Source organism: Rattus norvegicus, chromosome 1 (assembly GCF_036323735.1).
Source record: "Rattus norvegicus strain BN/NHsdMcwi chromosome 1, GRCr8, whole genome shotgun sequence".
Lineage (NCBI taxonomy): Eukaryota > Metazoa > Chordata > Mammalia > Rodentia > Muridae > Rattus > Rattus norvegicus.
The window spans coordinates 172,943,571-172,960,101 of record NC_086019.1 but is presented as its reverse complement, the minus strand read 5'-3'; the positions used below and the strand labels follow the sequence as shown (position 1 = coordinate 172,960,101).

General features: G+C 46.8%; 1 protein-coding gene across 19 annotated transcripts in view; it reads left to right on the top strand.

Annotated features, from left to right (window-relative positions):
• The window catches only part of Trim66 (tripartite motif-containing 66), a 70,705-nt gene that overhangs the window by 14,374 nt on the left and 39,800 nt on the right, over positions 1 to 16,531 (top strand). For 3 of the 19 annotated variants that reach the window (XM_039082619.2, XM_039082591.2, XM_039082602.2), the window contains one exon: positions 539 to 641. The gene's annotated coding sequence lies outside the window, so the exon portion shown is untranslated. 19 annotated transcript variants of the gene reach the window in all.

The following is a 16,531-nucleotide window of genomic DNA, read 5'->3' as shown; positions in this document are numbered from 1 at the left end:
AGTCTGTCACAAGTGTCTCCTCAGAATATTTTCATTCCTGCTGGACACGCAGTTTGTAGTGCTGTGGCCCAGGCTGGCCTGGAACTTAATAAGGAAGTCAGGATAATCTCAAACTCACAGTGACCTTCTGGCCCCAGATTCCCAAATGCTGGCATTATAAGAAAGTGCTACCATGCCTGGCTGTGTACTTGCATTTTAAAAACTAATATATGAGCTTTGAAACTAAACTTTGTTCATTGACATTAAAAACATTATATCAGGTGTGGTGGTACATGCTATTAATCCCACCACTTGGGAGGCAGAGGCAGATCTCTGTGGATTTGAGGCCAGCCTGATCTACATTGAGAGTTTCCAGGACAGCCAGGGTTACCTGGTGAGATTGTGTCTTCTGTATGTTTGTATATACATACATTAGTACATAGTGTGTGTATTGTGTGTGTGTGTGTATGTGTGTGTGTGTATGTGTGTGTGTGTACACGTGTGTGAATTTGTGTAGAGGCAGGAGATTGATGTATTTCTTCTTTTCTCTCCACCTTAGTTTTTTGAGACAGGGTCTTCTCTCAGTGAAGCCGGAGCTGCTGATTAGCTAGATGGGCAAGCCCCAGGGACCCTCCTGTCCATCCCCAAAGCGTGGCCTACAGGTGTGTGCTGCTGTGTTCAGCATTTTACAGGGGTGCTGGCGTCTTTAATACCTGCTTTCATAAATGGCAAAATTATATGTATGCCAAAGAATTGTTGAGCAATTATTTCCTTTTTAATTTGTTATCAGTAAATGTTTGTTTTGTATCCTCATAAACCTGGGGTCACATAAGATTTCTTAGACCAAAAGCAAACGGAAGGAATTTAAGATGTCCTCACTTAAACCATTCTGGGAATGGAGTACATTTACAGAGGGTGAATCTGGAAAACGTGTTACTACCTAGGCTATATATAAAGAACTCTTCGCAAGGCCGGGTGCTGTTGAATATGACACCTAGAGCCAGGTTCATAGTGACAGAAAATAGAATGGTGGCTCCCAGAAGCATGATGGGCACAGGAAGTTGCTGCTTAAAGGATACAATGTGGCAGGCTTGACTTTGTCACCTGGGTTTTTCTGCCATTGAATACCACAGTTCAGTATGCAGTCTGGTTATTAGTCTCTTATCAGGTGCTTGATTTGTAAATATTTCCTTCAGTTCTGTAGGCTGCTTTTCATCTTGCTAATGTACCAGTTTTTTTTTTTAAATTCTTTAATCATTTTTTACAGTCCAGTCATTATCCCCCTCCCACTCTTCCTCATCCCATACCTGCCCCTCTCCGCCCAGTCTCCAAGTGGATATCCCACCCCACTAGACCTCCCCACTCCCTGGGGCCTCACGTCTCTCCAGGGTTAGGTGTATTTTCTCTCATTGAGGCCAGACCAGACAGTCCTCTGCTGTGTATGTGTCAGGGACCTCATCTCAGCTAGTGTATGGTGCCTGGTTGGTGGCCCAGTGTCTGAGAGATCTCAGGAGTCCAGGTTAGTTGAGACTACTGGTCTTCCTATGGGGTCACCAGCTTTCCCCTAATTCAACCACAGTCGTCCCCAGCTTCTGTCTGTTGGTTGAGTGCAAGTATTTGCATCTGACTCAGCTGCTTGTTGGCTGCCTCTCAGAGGACAGCCAGGCTAGACTCCTGTCTGTAAGCACACCATAGCATCTGTAATAGTATCAGGCCTTGAGGCCTCCCCTAGAGCTGGATCCCAATTTGGGCCTGTCACCAGATCTCCTTCCCTCAGGCTCTTTTTTGTCCCTGCAGTTCTTTTAGACAGAACAATTTTGGGTCAGAGTTTTTGACTGTGGGATGACAACCCCATCCCGCCACTTGATGCCTTGTCTTTCTACTAGAGGTGGGCTCTTCAGGTTCCCTCTCCCCACTGTAGGGCATTTCATCTAAGGTCTGAGATGTCCTTTGAGTCCTGAGAGTCGCTCACCTCCCAGGTCTCTGGTACATTCTAGAGGGTCCTCCCAACCTCCTTCCTCCCGAGGTCGCCTATTTCCATTCTTTCTGCTGGCCCTCGGGGCTTCAGTCCTGTTCTCCATCCCCACCCGACCACCTGATTTTCCCCCTTTTCCCCTCCCTATCTCCTCTCCCACCCAGGTCCCTCCCTCCCTCTGCCTTCTCCTCATGATTGCTTTCCTCTTCCTCCCAAAAGGGATGGAGGCACCAATTTTTGATTATGATGAAATCTAACTTTCTTTTGTTACTTATGCCTTTATTTCATTTCCAAGAAACCATTACCATATCCAATATGATAAAGCTTTTTATTTTTCTCCTAAGAATTTTATAGTTTTATTTCTTGGGTCTTTGATTTTATTTAAGATTTCTAATGTGAACTGACATGTCTCAGTAACTTTTTTGTTTTGTCTCAATGACTTTTTAAAACTAAAATTAGAACATTGGCCAGGAGTAGCGGTGTGTGCCTTTAGTCCCAGTGAGGCAGAGGCAGGTGGATCTCTGTGAGTCTGAGGACAGCCTGGTCAACATAGGGAGTTACATAGTGGGACCCTGTTTAAAAAAGAAAAAAAAAAAGCCCGGCAAACATTATAAACTTAGCATATTAATTAATATCAACGACAATTATTATAATCATGATGTTGTTTTCCCAATTATTCTAAGTACTGTGGGGAGTCAAAATATAAGACTTAATGTCAGCATATGTGGATCTCCGAGTGCCCATCCTGATCCGCCTGCCACTTACTGATTGTATGACTTGGGGAACTTCATTTCTTTCTTCCTCCTCCTCCTCTTCCTTGGTCTTTGTTTATTCTTTTTAATTCTGGATTTATTTCTTCTCCTTTTGAAAATTGTTTATTTTTATTCTATGTGCACCATGCAGTGTTTCCCCTGCACGTGTGTCTGTGTAAGGGTGCTGGGTCCTCTGGAACTGGAGTTACAGATAGTAGTGCGCCTCCATGTACATGCTGGGAACTGAACCCAGATCCTCTGGAAGAGCAGCCAGTGCTCTCAACTACTGAGCCATCTCTCCAGCTTGATGTTTTTTTTAAAGATTTATTCATTTATTATAAGTACACTGTAGCTGTCTTCAGACACACCAGAAGAGAGCATCAGATCTCATTACAGATGGTTGTGAGCCACCATGTGGTTGCTGGGAATTGAACTCAGGACCTCTGGAAGAGCAGTCAGTGCTCTTAACTGAGCCATCTATCCAGCCCCAGCTTGATGCTTTTATACCTTTAAAAATTTTTTTGAAATTAAAATAGAATTAGAACATTTCTCCCTTCCAACCACTCCTGCGTATACTTTACTTATTCCCTCTCAAATTCATGGCCTCTTTTTCTATAATTACTGCTATCTATCTATCTATCTATCTATCTATCTATCTATCTATCTATCCACCTATCTATCTATCATTCCTAAATATAGACATAATTATATATTATATATAATTATATAATATAATTACTCATTAATTCTTTAATTATTGTTCTCTGTGTTTCTTTCTATCTATAATTCCTAAATACAGAAATATAACCTGAGTAGTCCATATGTTACTTATGTGTATATATTTTCAAGGCCGACCATTCTGTTATTGGACAATGTTGGGGGGCGATTTCTCCTGCTCTCAGCATTCCTTGGTTGCCTGTAGTTCTTTGTGTAGGGTTGGGGCCTGGTGAGATATCCCTGTTCCTAGTTAGCACGTTTGTCAGTGTGGTCTTTGTTCAGGTCTTGTTTAGGTGTGGCCTTGGTGAGACTTAAGGGGCGTAGCTTCTCTGACAATTTTTAGGAGATGAAGCTCACAGCAAGCTTCCTGTTTCTTTGGCTCCTGCAATCTTTCCACCCTCTTCGCTGCTGTGATCCCTAAGCCTTAGGTGCATGGGTGTGTTGTAGGCATATCAGCTGGGGCTAGGTACCACACAGTCACATGTTCACTGCATCTTCGTGGGTTGTGGTTTTCTGTAATGGTCTCCACCATGTAGAGAAACATTTCTTTTCTTTCTTTCTTTCTTTCTTTTTTTTTTTTTTTTTGGTTCTTTTTTCCCGGAGCTGGGGACCGAACCCAGGGCCTTGCGCTTCCTAGGCAAGCGCTCTACCACTGAGCTAAATCCCCAACCCCAAGAAACATTTCTTGAATAAGGGGTTCTCTGTGCTTAAAGTGTTTGTTTGCTTGTTTTTGCCAATATGATGACAGTAGAAAACAGCCCATGTTAGTGTAGTGGCTATTCCTGGTTGTCAACTTGACTATATCTGGAAGAGATTACAATCCAGAATTGGAGGGCTCACCTATGATCCAGATCTTGAGGCTGGAAGACACAAGTTTCTGACCTGGATCTTGGCATGGAGACCTTGAGGCATAGTGGCCATGAAAAGCTTAGGCCCAAGCCAGGTAGTCCTCGCCTTTAATTCCAGGAAACTAAGGCAAGGAGATCTCTGAGTTCAAGGTCAGCCTGGGACAAAACAAGTCCCAGATCTAGGGTGTGGTGGCACACACCTTTAATCCCGGTCACACCTTCTGCTGAAGACAAGGAAGAAGGAAGATTTGCTCTTCTTCGTGGCTTACGTTCTTGCTAGCACATCTGTTGGAATCTACTTCTGTAGACCAGCTGAAATGACCAGCCTCGTGGGACTGAGCAACTTCTAGATTCTTGGACTTCCCATTCACAGTTGACCATTGTCAGGGAGTTGGACTGCAGACTGTAAGTCATGATAATAAATTCCCTCAATATAGAAAGACATTGCATACGTTCTGCAACTCTAGAACCCTGACTAATATAGTTATAAAAATTAAATGAGAAAATGTACATAAAATAGAGTAAAGCTAAGAAATGATGAAAAATGCTGATATCTAGGATGAGTCAAAACAAAGATGGAGGAAAAGGCCTATAGATATAAGGCACTTGATTTGGAAATAGAAAGTCAATCGATTATTTATGTGGTATCTTATATTATTTTAAAAATAATTAGAAATTATGTGTATGTTTGTATGCCTGAGTATATGTGTGTATCCTACGTGTGTACAGGAGCCTGCAGGCATCAGAAGGGGGTAATCAGATGTCCTGGAACTGGAATTACAAGCAGTTGTGAGCCATCGGGTGTGGGTGCTGGGAACTGAACCTGGGTCTTCTGCAAGAGCAGCCAGTGCTCTTAACCCCCAGTCATCTCTCCAGCCTGCATCTTTTGTTCTTATGATGTGGTCACTGTTACCCTCCACATTTGCATTTGTGGGTAAAGAGTGGAATGCATTTTCTCTTCATTGCTTGGAGTTACTAGGACTGTGAGCGTGGTGTTTGTTGGTTTGTATCCATCCCCTCCACAGGTGTACACTGACTGCCGTGTGCCAGGCCCTGTGCCATTTACAGTGTAGAAGATGAAAACTAAGGCCTGCACTTCAAGGAGCTGTCATCCTAAGTGAAAATGAATCAGTAAACACCGTTCAGGCCCAGGAGCAGCGAACCAGAGGCTCTCTGTGTGCTTGGGACTGTTGGGCATTAAGTTAATGACTAAACATTTTTTAAGGACTAAAGGAGTGTCATCCAAGCAAGCTGTCTGGGGAAGGCAGAGCTGTCACCCCCTCTCTGGCAAGTCTTGTGAGAAATGCCATATTTGAACCTGAATCCCTAGACGTAGTTTGAGAAATTATGCCTGGTTCCTGGTTCTTTGGAAAGAGCTCATAGCACTGCCATTTTACCCAGTAGGGTCTCCGACACTAGGAGACGTATCCCCTTCTGCCAGGTTTGTTAAGTGAAATGTGGTAACAGCTAGAGGGAAGGTAGGGAGATGAACAGAGGCCATGGATAAATAGGTTCCCAGGGCCCCTACCTCCAGCCAGATAGTGTAACGTTGCACAGGGTCAAATCCATCTTAATGAGTGTTTCTCCCATTGCCGAGCAGAGCAAGGAGTCATCTTGTTGAATGAAAAAAGGTCTTTGCCTGGACTTGGGGGTCCGTCCAGCTGTAGTTCTACTCTGTAGCACACTTCCTTGGCCCCTGTATCAGCTGGGCATGTTCTCTTCCAGGGGATTGTGCTTTCTGATTCGGCCATACCACAGCCAGCCAAATATACCATAGGCTCTGGACTTGAACACTCATTAACCGAGTAACGGGGCCCTGAGTCCACAAATCTCCCATGACTCCAGCCTGTAAATGTGTACTCCCTTCATGCTTGACCCTGCTCCTTTCTGCAGGAACAAAGATTCAAACATCCTGGTACATACTGTACTGGGCTCTTATGCCTGTGTTACCTGTTCTAAATCTAACAGTACTATAAGGTAGTTAAAAACGCCTGCAGACTAAGGGGTGTATATTTTTCTCTGTTGAGACAGGTTGAGGGACAGCTCAGGCCGTTCTTGAACTATGTAGCTAAGGATGACCTTGGACCTCTGATACTCCTGCCTCTACCTTCTTGAGTGTTGGGAACAGAGAGGTGTGCCGCCTGCATGGACAACATATTTAAAGGCTACTAATGGAGACCAGAGTAAGGGCAGGAATTGATGTGTGCATAAGACTGGATACCGAGAAGGCAGCTACTCATACAATGAGAACCCTGCCTGGGAGTCAGAAAGTTCCTTATCTCACAAGACATCGAATACTTTATAAAAATAGTGTTAGTGTTAGGTGCATTGACCAACTCAAGGCCCCTCGCCAGTATCTGGAGTTTGCGGTTGGCAACCCAAGCTACGATGTTCACTAGGCTGAGAGAACTGGATGCATTTTCCCATTTTCTTTTCTTTTCTTTTCTTTTCTTCTCTTTTCTTTTCTTTTCTTTTCTTTTCTTTCTCTCCTTCCTTCCTTCCTTCCTTCCTTCCTTCCTTCCTTCCTTCCTTCCTTCCTTCTTTCCTTCCTTCCTTCCTTTCTCTTTTTGAGACAGGGTTTCTCTGTGTATTCCTGGCTCTCCTGGAACTCACTCTGCAGACCAGGCTGGCTTCAAACTCAGAGAACTCCCTCTGCGTCCCGAGTGCTGAGGTTAAAAGTATGCACGGCCACCATCCGGGTTCGTTTATATTTTCAACCTGCGTGAGTTATTAGACTCTAAGTCCATCATAAGTGGAAGAGCCTCCGTGCTTCCCTTTAAGTCTCTCATTGAAAATAGTCCAGGGTCAAACTCTGCCCGGAAAGTTGTCTGCTGAGTACTTAGGGTAAATTCAACTGGCTCTGCAGAAATATTGCCACCACTGACATTTCCCGAGTCCCAGCTCTGACTTCAAGATGCTGAAGGTTCTGGTTGTTTTAATTTTTGCTTTAGGCCAGGGAAGGTAACTAACTGGACGTTTCCTTCCCCACGTGAGTAAAAGGAAAATTACTCCTTCTCTTCCAAGAAACTAAGTAATTTGTTACTGAGAGACTGGTTTTCATATACAGATTTTAGAAGCTACCTGTTTAGAATCATACTTTTCTGATTTTCAAAGTAGAAGACAGCATGAGATGTCGGAGGATCCCTGATCTAGAGCTCACGTCTCTGGAGCTCTTTCAGACTCTAGCACTGGTAGTGCGGGCAGTCCCAGCTCCTCTTTGGCTTTCCAGGTTGAACCTGGTAAGTGGTTTGAACACCAACTAACCATGGCAGCTAGATAGTTCCTGAAGCGAGCTAAGGGTAATAGCATATTCCTTGTATGTTCCTAATGCTGAAAGGGGGAGTAGTCACTGTCCCTTGGTGGGCAGGCCTTGGGGGCCTTGGGAGGACAGAGAGAGGGGAAGTGATGCAAGATGCTACAACCTCAGAGTCAGAGAGGGAAATTTCTCTAATCTTAATGAGCAGCTCAGCTGGAGGGGCTCTAATGGCCTTGGTGAGGATGGGAGACTGCAGAACTGGCTGCAGGAGCTCGAGAGGCAGCTGACTGCCGCTTGCTTTTTCGAATATGCATGTTAAACAGCATGTCCAAACGGGTGGGGTCAACATGTCCAAATGGGTGGGGTCTGAGGCAGATGGTACCCCAGGTCTCTCAGGTGGAGGGTGGGCTGCTGACCTGAATGGAGCCATGGTGTGTAGCAGGTGCAGAAGCTAGAGCTCTGGAGCCCTGTCAGCAGGATGGCTTTTTAGTTCAAGAACAGTTTCCTCACCTTAATTGGTTCTCTAGGGCCCTAGGAGTAGCGTTGGCACCTCTGAACAGTCCCTGTTACTGGGAGAGCAATTCCCCTGGTGGTTGGAGAAGAGGTAGGTCGTGTTTGGGGGGGATGTGCTTGCTGCACCTGGGAAACTGGCTGGTAAGATTTGCAGAGGGAAGAAGTTCAAGGTAGCAGTGGCTGACAGGCAATTTTGGAGTGACCGCTTGTCACTGGATCTTCCACTAAATGGGGGACTAGTTGTGCCTCAGTGCTGTGCAGGCCAGACAGCAGGAAAAGCCCTTAGAGTTCATCTCTACCTGGCTGCTCCACAGATGGGGCATTAGGAGCACAGGAAGGGCCTGGAAAACCGCTGAGGGCCACAGACTTGGTCATTGGCAGAGCCATAGAGTCAGATCCTCTCTTACCTGATAACCCGGGCTTGTTTGGGCTTGTAGGCTGCAGAAGCTACAGATCTATAGCAGGATGCTGCCTTGAACTCCCCACAGAGCCTCTTTCAAAGCTCAGTCAGTGGGGTCAGTGGCTTTGCAGGGAGTGAGTCTGTATGTCCTTCATGTCAAGTCCTAGGCTTCTGTGCGGAAGGAGACACAGGTACTACTGGGTACCGAATGAGTGAGCCCAGACCCAGCCTACATTCGCATCCATTGCAACTCTCCTGGTACAGAAAGCAGGCAACACAAGCAGGTGCTTCATCAGAGAGTGAGTTTGTGAAGGTCAAGGGCCAGACGTAGCGCACATTCACCTCTGCCCTTAGCTGGCCTCCTGGTTGTCAGGCTCGGAATGTGGATCTTGCTCTGGATCAGCTGCTGGCCCTGCCTCCAAGCTCCTGGGTAGTCCTAGCTTACCTCATTCTTTCCTGCACTATATTTATCCCGCCATTAGGTGTTGTGCTTACTCCATTAGGTGCTCTGCTTTGAATTTGACCCCACCTCCTAACTCTAGGCCTGGACTATTGGCTACCTAAAGTCTGGATTAGAGGTCCAGACCTATAATTTCAGTCACTTGGGAGACCCAGGCAAACAAATGTATTGAAGATTCAAAGCCTTGAATAGACCACAGGGGGAATTCAAGGCTGGTGAAACTGTTGGAAAATGAAAAGTAAAAAGAAGATTAGGTATCTAGCCAAGGAAAGGGACAGTCTTAGCACACTCAAGGCCCCAGGCTCAAGCCTCAGGACCACAAAAAAGAAATAGGAGAAAGAAAACAAGAGCTCAGCATTGGTTGCAGTTCAGAATAGAAGGCTCTGGGCCTTCAAGGCTCTTCCTAGTTTTCTCTCACAATAAGCTTATAGCCTTGTTTCCTATATTCCTCTACATGTCCCAGAGGCCCCACATTTTCACACTTTAACTCTGTGTGTGTGAAGGTCTTCCTTCCATGTTAGTAACATCTCACTCATATTTGAAGGCCTGCCTCCCATGTGACCCAGAGCTCACAGGGGTGGGTCTAGCAAGAAGCAGACTCCATAATCAGAATTGTATCCCAGTGTGGAAGATGGAACAGATGTTGTGAACTAGGGGTAAGCTTCTTTTATCTAAAAGGGACAGATGGTAGTTTTGGTTTTGCCAGTCATAAACTTTCATTTATAGTCACTTAGCTCTGACACTAGCAGAAAAGCAACCATGGTCAGTATGGGAACCAATGGTCCTGTCTGTTCCAAGAAATCCTTCCTTCCTTCCGTCATTTCTTTGTTCCTCCCTCCCTCCCTCCCTCCCTCCCTCCTCCCTGCCTCCCTTCCTTCCCCCAACCCTTCCTTTTGAAATAGGGTCTCTGGAACCCAGACTGTCCTTGAACTCCCTAAATAGCTGAGGATGACTTTGAACTTCTGATCTTCCTGTCTTCACTGGGATTGCACCACTGCCTTACCAAGTGCTAGGGACTGAACCCAGGGCCACTTGCACATTAGGCAATTAGAGATCTACATTTCTATCTTCAAGAAGCTGTTTTATTGACTGTATTTAAACCCTGTCTTGAAAAAAAAAAAAAAAAAAACAAAAACCAAGCAAGCAAGCTACCGACCCTGGCAAACAAAACAAAACCCCCAAACAAACAAAAATCAAAACCACACATTATGACCATTGTTTTGGCGTTGGAAAAATTGGTGGGTTCGAATCCATTGGTGGTATCAAGTAGAAATCGCTATGCAGGAGCCACTCAGGTTAGAAAGATATGGATGAAAATTAGAGGTGAGAAAGTGTTAGACTGAGGCCCATGGTGAAGCTCGAGGGAAAGCAGGGCCTGAGAGAGTTAACTTTGTCTAGGATAAAGAACCTGAGAAGGGGAGAGATGGGACTCTGGATGGCAATTTTTCTGAGAGGTCTTGACAGGTTCATGTTATTCCTGCAGAGTGGGAGCCATTGTGTTTGGTGAGGCATGATCAGATCTCTATTGTAAAAATCATTCAGAGCTGAGTATGGTGTGAGCACACTCTAATCTCAATACTCAAGAGGCAGAGGCAGGTGGGTCTCTGTGAGTTTGAGGCCAATCTGGTTTATATAGCAAGTTCTAGGACAGAGGCTCACATAGAGAGACCCGGTCTCAAAACAAAAACAAACCAACAAACGAACGAACACATTTATTCTGGCATGACAAGTTTGCTCTCAGTCTTTAATCCTGGCACTTGGGAAGCAGAAGCAGGAAGAGCTGGAGTTCAAGGTCAATGTCAGGTACAGTTGTGAGTTTGAGGCTAGCCTGAGTTATGTCAGATCCTGTCTCAAAACACACACAGGCACAGGCACAGGCACAGGCACCTGCACCCACACGTGCACATGCCCCCGCCCACTCCCACACACATGCACACACACATACACACACACACACACACACATGCACACACATGCCCACTCCCATGCACACACACACACACACACACATACACACACGCACACACATGCACACGCGCACAGACGCCCACCCCACACACATGTGCGTGCACACACACACACACACGCATGCGCACACACACGCCCACTCCCACGCACACGCACACGCACACGCACATCCCTTATCTAAACTCTTCCAGAAACTGTATAGCAAGGGCTACTTATTGTATGCACCAAGACTACTAATGGTTGCCCACACCACTGCTTCCAGATAGTGAGGCCGTCCGGGAGTCTAAGAACGATTTGGGAACTTGGCTGAAATGCTGGGTTCTGTATCTGAAACCAGGAGATTTGAGTTTGGTAAATTCGGGATTTCTAGAAAGCACTTCGGATGCAGAACCCAGGCAAGTCCAGGTAAGAGAATGCTGTTTGATCTTCAGAGGTGTGGATGGCAGAGAAAACAGGCTTCACACAGGATCTGAAGTGATGCTCTCGATCTTCCCATTCCTGTCTCCGTTCAGAGCAGCCCATTCTCTTGACTCCTCATACACCACGGCTACCTTCGATGTCTTATTTCGTTCACACACTGATGCCTTCTCACATTCAGGATCTCATTTAACCTTCAACTGGATAAGCTTCCTTTCTGACTTGCCTGCCCCTAGTCATAGGGTGTCACTGAGTCTTTCTGGGCTGCCTGTCCTTAAGATCAAGGTCTGGATCTTTTGTTTAGCATTCAAGGCCCTTCAGGAGCATCTGCTCCTGTCATTCCCTGACACTCCCCACCTCTGAGCGCTCTGTGCTGCTGTAATCTGCCGGTTACTTCCAGCATTGTCCTATCCTGAAGTCTTCCCTCCAACTCACCCTTCCCTCCTCCTCCGGCTTGTGTGTGACTGTGTCTCCCCGGGGAACAGAGAGAGCTGCCAGGGGCCACCTGCCAGGACCTTTGTGCATCATAAAATATGTGTCTTCTCCATCTGAAGTCCTAATCCTCTGCTTGTGACGGACAATCGGTCACTATGGCAACTGACTGTGACGTCACAGGAGAAGGACTTCAGGTGAAGTAGCAGGAGCAGGTGAGTGTTTAAGGAGACAGATTTTAGTGGCTGTTGGCGGTTCCCCACCCCCTGCACTCTCCTGCAGTGTAGGGGGCTTGGAGGGATCTCTCCGGCCCCTGCTGTTTTTGAAAATGATGCGGTGAGAGTGTGTGCCTGGCATCTGCGTGCTGCAGCAGTGTGGGGCTGACAGTGTGTCAACTTGAGCTCTGGCTGTGCAGGCACCGCTGCTGCGGGAGCCTGTTATTCCATTCTGGATTGCTATTTTGATACCCAGATTGCATCATTCTTCCTACGTATAAACAGGGGGTCCCCAGGGCCCTGCAGCTACTCACTTCTCCACCAACACTGTTGTTGTGATGAGCTCTATTTAAATGAGCTGCCGGATCGGGGGCAGGTTCCAGCCACATATGAGCACTGTCATTTTGGGGAACATGGAGGGCTGAAGGATTTTTGTGGATCGAGTCCTAAAAGGCCGAGGGTGACGGCCTCCCGAGCTGAGCAGAGGGACGGCAGAGCTAGTTCCCGAAAGTTGAAAAAATCTCGTTTTCTTCCCTCTGAGCTTCTATTCAGAGGCACCCAGAGGATTAGGAAGGAGATGCAGCTAGGAAGAGAGGCGCCTCTTTGAGGTCTCCCTCTTGCTGCTCAGTTTGGGAAAATTGCTGCAGAGACTTGGAGATAAACAGGAACAGGAGGAGTCAACCTCGCTCTTTCTTGCAGGAGCATCTCAGGTGAGCTAGAGAAAACGCAGCCCTGGCCGAGGATGCATCACAGCAAGGAGAGGCTCCAGGCTGCTCCCCAAACCCCACCCCAAACCCAGCTCCCTGAGGCTTAGGCCCTGTGGCCCAGCTGGCTTGCTGCATGCGGGGTGGGTGCTCCTGGGCTCCTGGGGAGCACCATCCTCTAGGCCTGGTGGTGGTCTCACCTGTCGCTCCTCCTCTGACTTCTCTCCCAGATGTTGCTCTAATTACAGAGCAACAGGGTGACAGGTAAGCCTGGTGGCCACCAGGGGCAAAATCGGCAGTGAACCTAGGTGTGTCTTGGATCAAAATCTGTCTTTCTAACAGGTACTGGCATCTGAAAAGTCGGTGCAGCGTGTTTCTTGAAGGCAGTGCTGCTCGGAGCCATGGGGCTGTGGAGGGCTTCTGTGGGGGCCTTCCTTGGTGCTCAGTGTCCTGAGAGTGCGGAGGGTGGGAGGGCACAGGTGATTAGTGAGTCTGGCTGGCCTACCTGAGCATGGCTTCATTTCCCTATGCGGTGTCTGGCAGAGGCATAGTGAGGCAGTGTGTCTTACCTGTGGCTACAGAGGTTATTCTAAGCTGCTCGGTGGTTTGAGGTTTCACGAGGGCGTCGTAGTAGTTTTGAAGCTGTGCGTCCCTGTTTCTCTTGAGGCCTTCGTGCCATCCTCCATGTGATTGGCAATTGGGAACAGAGCCCGTCTATCCAGTGTCCAAAGCGACTCTGGCAGAGGCACTTTAGGCTGCCTAGATGGCTCCCACTGCTAGGCCAGAGAGATCTGGGGCTCCAGTGGCAGTTTCATGGAGCCCTGGACAAGGGATGAAGAGTTAACAAGCTTCACAAACCATGCAGGTTGCTAAGCACCGGACTCAAGATGGCCATGCTCATCTGGTGGCCTGAGCTGACCCATGCCTGATTCTGGGATGTCTCCTATTCTCATCTGATGCCAAGGTTGCCTTGGTCCTGTTGTTTGTGCTGAGGGATAGTTACCCACACTGGCCCTCCTTCCTTTTTCTGGGCTCAGCACATATTCCAGCCCCAGTAGCAGCCCAGACTACATCTTGGTCTTTTAGTTGAGTTGGGAGTCAGAGGAGGTAAAATGTAGCCTCTGATTCAGTGCCATCCATAGGGTTCCTGGGTATCAGGGCTTCCTTCTCTGTGTGGGAATCTATCCATTTGTCTGTCAGAGGGAAAACCCACCACAGCTATATCCAGAGATTTTTGGACTTTCTGCCTTCCTAAGCTTCATAACAAAGGGGACAGAGTTCTCAGAGGAAGAGAACTGTCCAGCGTGCTGGTCGTCACCAAGAATGCATTGTAACCACCTGAAGAGTTAGTTTTGAATGTTTCTTTCGGGACCCCCTGAAACTCCAATGTTCTACCCACAAGCCACGCCCCAGCCCATATCAGGGTAGTTAAAAGTCCCCCTTTATAGTTTGGATTTGTAGCAAAGAATGCACCTGTGTCTACATTTGTTTTATTAAGGCACAAAAGCCTCATTCTGTTTGCTTTTCCTCAAATATTATATTTCTTAAACCCTTAAGCACAGTTGGAGAATTTCATTTTTCAGAGCTGGGTATAGGCTACAGGTATAGTGGGATCATAAATGCGTTCTGATCATTTATGAACTATTTTGTACACGGTGAAACTGCCTAGTTAATTAAAATAAAAATATATCATTTCTTTATTATTGAATTAGGAAAGAATATAGCATAATGAAAGGGCCATGGTTTTGTGTGTGTGTGTGTGTGTGTGTGTGTGTGTGTGTGCCACACACACGTGGAAAGGTCAGAAAACACTTTGCATGGCAGCCCTCATTTTCCAGCTTGTGTGAAGCAGGGTGTTGCTGTTGTCTGTGACTGTGCTATACAGTGCAGACTAGTGCTGTGTGTGCTTCTGGGGATGCTATTGTCTCCCTCCACCTTCTACCTGCCTGCTGCTGTTCCGAGGTTACAGATGCTTCACAACACCCAGTGTTCTGTGGGTTCTGGGAATTTGAACTGGGTCCTCATGCTTGCATGGCAAGTGTTTTACCACTCAGCCATCTTCCTGGCCATGAGGACATGGTTTTAAAGGCAAATGGACTTGGGTTTCCATTTGCCACAGGCTTGGATAATTTAACTTCTTTTTTCATTGGATATTTTATTTATTCGCATTTCAAATGTTATCCCCTTTCCTGTTTTCCCCTCTCCAACCCCCTATCGCCTCCCTCTTCTTCTATGAGGGTGCTCCCCCACCCACCCACTCCTGTCCCACCACCCTGGCATTCCCCTACACTGGGGCATCGAGCCGCCACAGGACCAAGGGCCTCCGCTCCCACTGATGCCCAAGAAAGCCGTCCTCTGCTACATATGCAGCTGGAGTCATGGGTCCCTCCATGTGTACTCTTTGGTTGGTGGTTTAGTCCCTGGGAGCTCTGGGGGGGTCTGGCTGGTTGATATTGTTGTTGTTCTTATGGGATTGCAAACCACTATAATTTAACTTCTTGGAACCTCAATCTCCCCAATAAAATGTGGACAAGACCTATTCTTAAAAGGTGATCTGATGACTGAATGAGATATCACATGTGGTGGCTGGTTGGAGAGTGGTGTTAATCAGATGCCAATTTCTATCACACCTCTTAAGGGCAAGAAACATAGCTATTTAACTTTTGAGACAGCCTATCCTGAAACTTGATATGTAGCTTAATGTGGTCTTGAACTTGAGATTTCCCTGCCTCAGTCTCCCGAGTGCTAGAATTACAGACTTACATCATGGCCCCCAACTCTCTTACCACACTGAGTGAATGACCATGGCTTTGAGATCTGTCTTTCCAGGCCACTAACTCCATAGGGAAACCTCTGGTCTCTGTTTGTTTCTGGAGACAGAAGATCCATCTCTTTGTGTTATGGTTTCCTGTGTCTCAAGAATAATGTTTTTGGTTGTGAAAATAAGTGACCAAGCCTGTGAACTGAATTAATTCAATAGTAAAAACACATAGTAAAAACAGCTGGGCTTGGTGACACACATCTGTGATCCCAGTACTCTGGAGGCGGTGCAGGAGAATGAATGGCAAGTTCAAGGTCAGCCTGCTCTACACAGAGGAATCAGGCAAGCCGAGGCTACATAGTAAGGCTCTGGCTTTAAAAGCTCCACATCCCTCATGCAGTTTAGTTGGTTGAGTGTCTCCATAGCATGCACGATGCCCTGGGTTTAATCTCATTGGCGCTGCATAAATTAGGCATGGTATTATACACTTGTAATTTCAGGGTCATTCTTGGCCCCATTTTGAGTTCAAAAAGAGCCTGGGCTACATGAGACTCTTTTCTCAAAACAAACAAATGGGGGTGAGGGGTCCTTCTCTTCAATGTAAACAAACACTATAAGGAATCGAATTTTACATATGACACAATTTAAATATGTAAATAGTGAATCTTTGAGCAGGGCAGCTGTCCTCCAGTCTTGATAGTTAGCAGCCCCACCTCAGAGGATTAATCCCCTACCTCCAGCCTCCCCTCCGCCACAGTCTGGTTTTTGTTTTGTTTGTTCGACACAGTTTCTCACTGTGTAGCCGAGGCGGCCAGAATCAAACCAGTTGGCAATTGTTCTGCCTTGATCTCTCAAGTGCTAGGATTACAGGTGTGTGCCTGGTCCACCTGACCTTCTGACAAGGATGATATAGGTCGTGTGGTTGTCATTTGACTAACTGTCCTCTCTTGTCCTGCCTCAGGGAGTTTCCCTGACGCTCTACTGCTAAGGGCACGTGAGAAGGGTTGTCTAGTCTCCTGCTGCACCTAGTCTCCCTTCTTCCCTTTAACAACTTAGTACAAAGAATGGGGGTGATCACCCATGCTGACGGTCAGGTAATAGCAGCTGAGCCTTGTCTGTATACCGTGTGAGTGT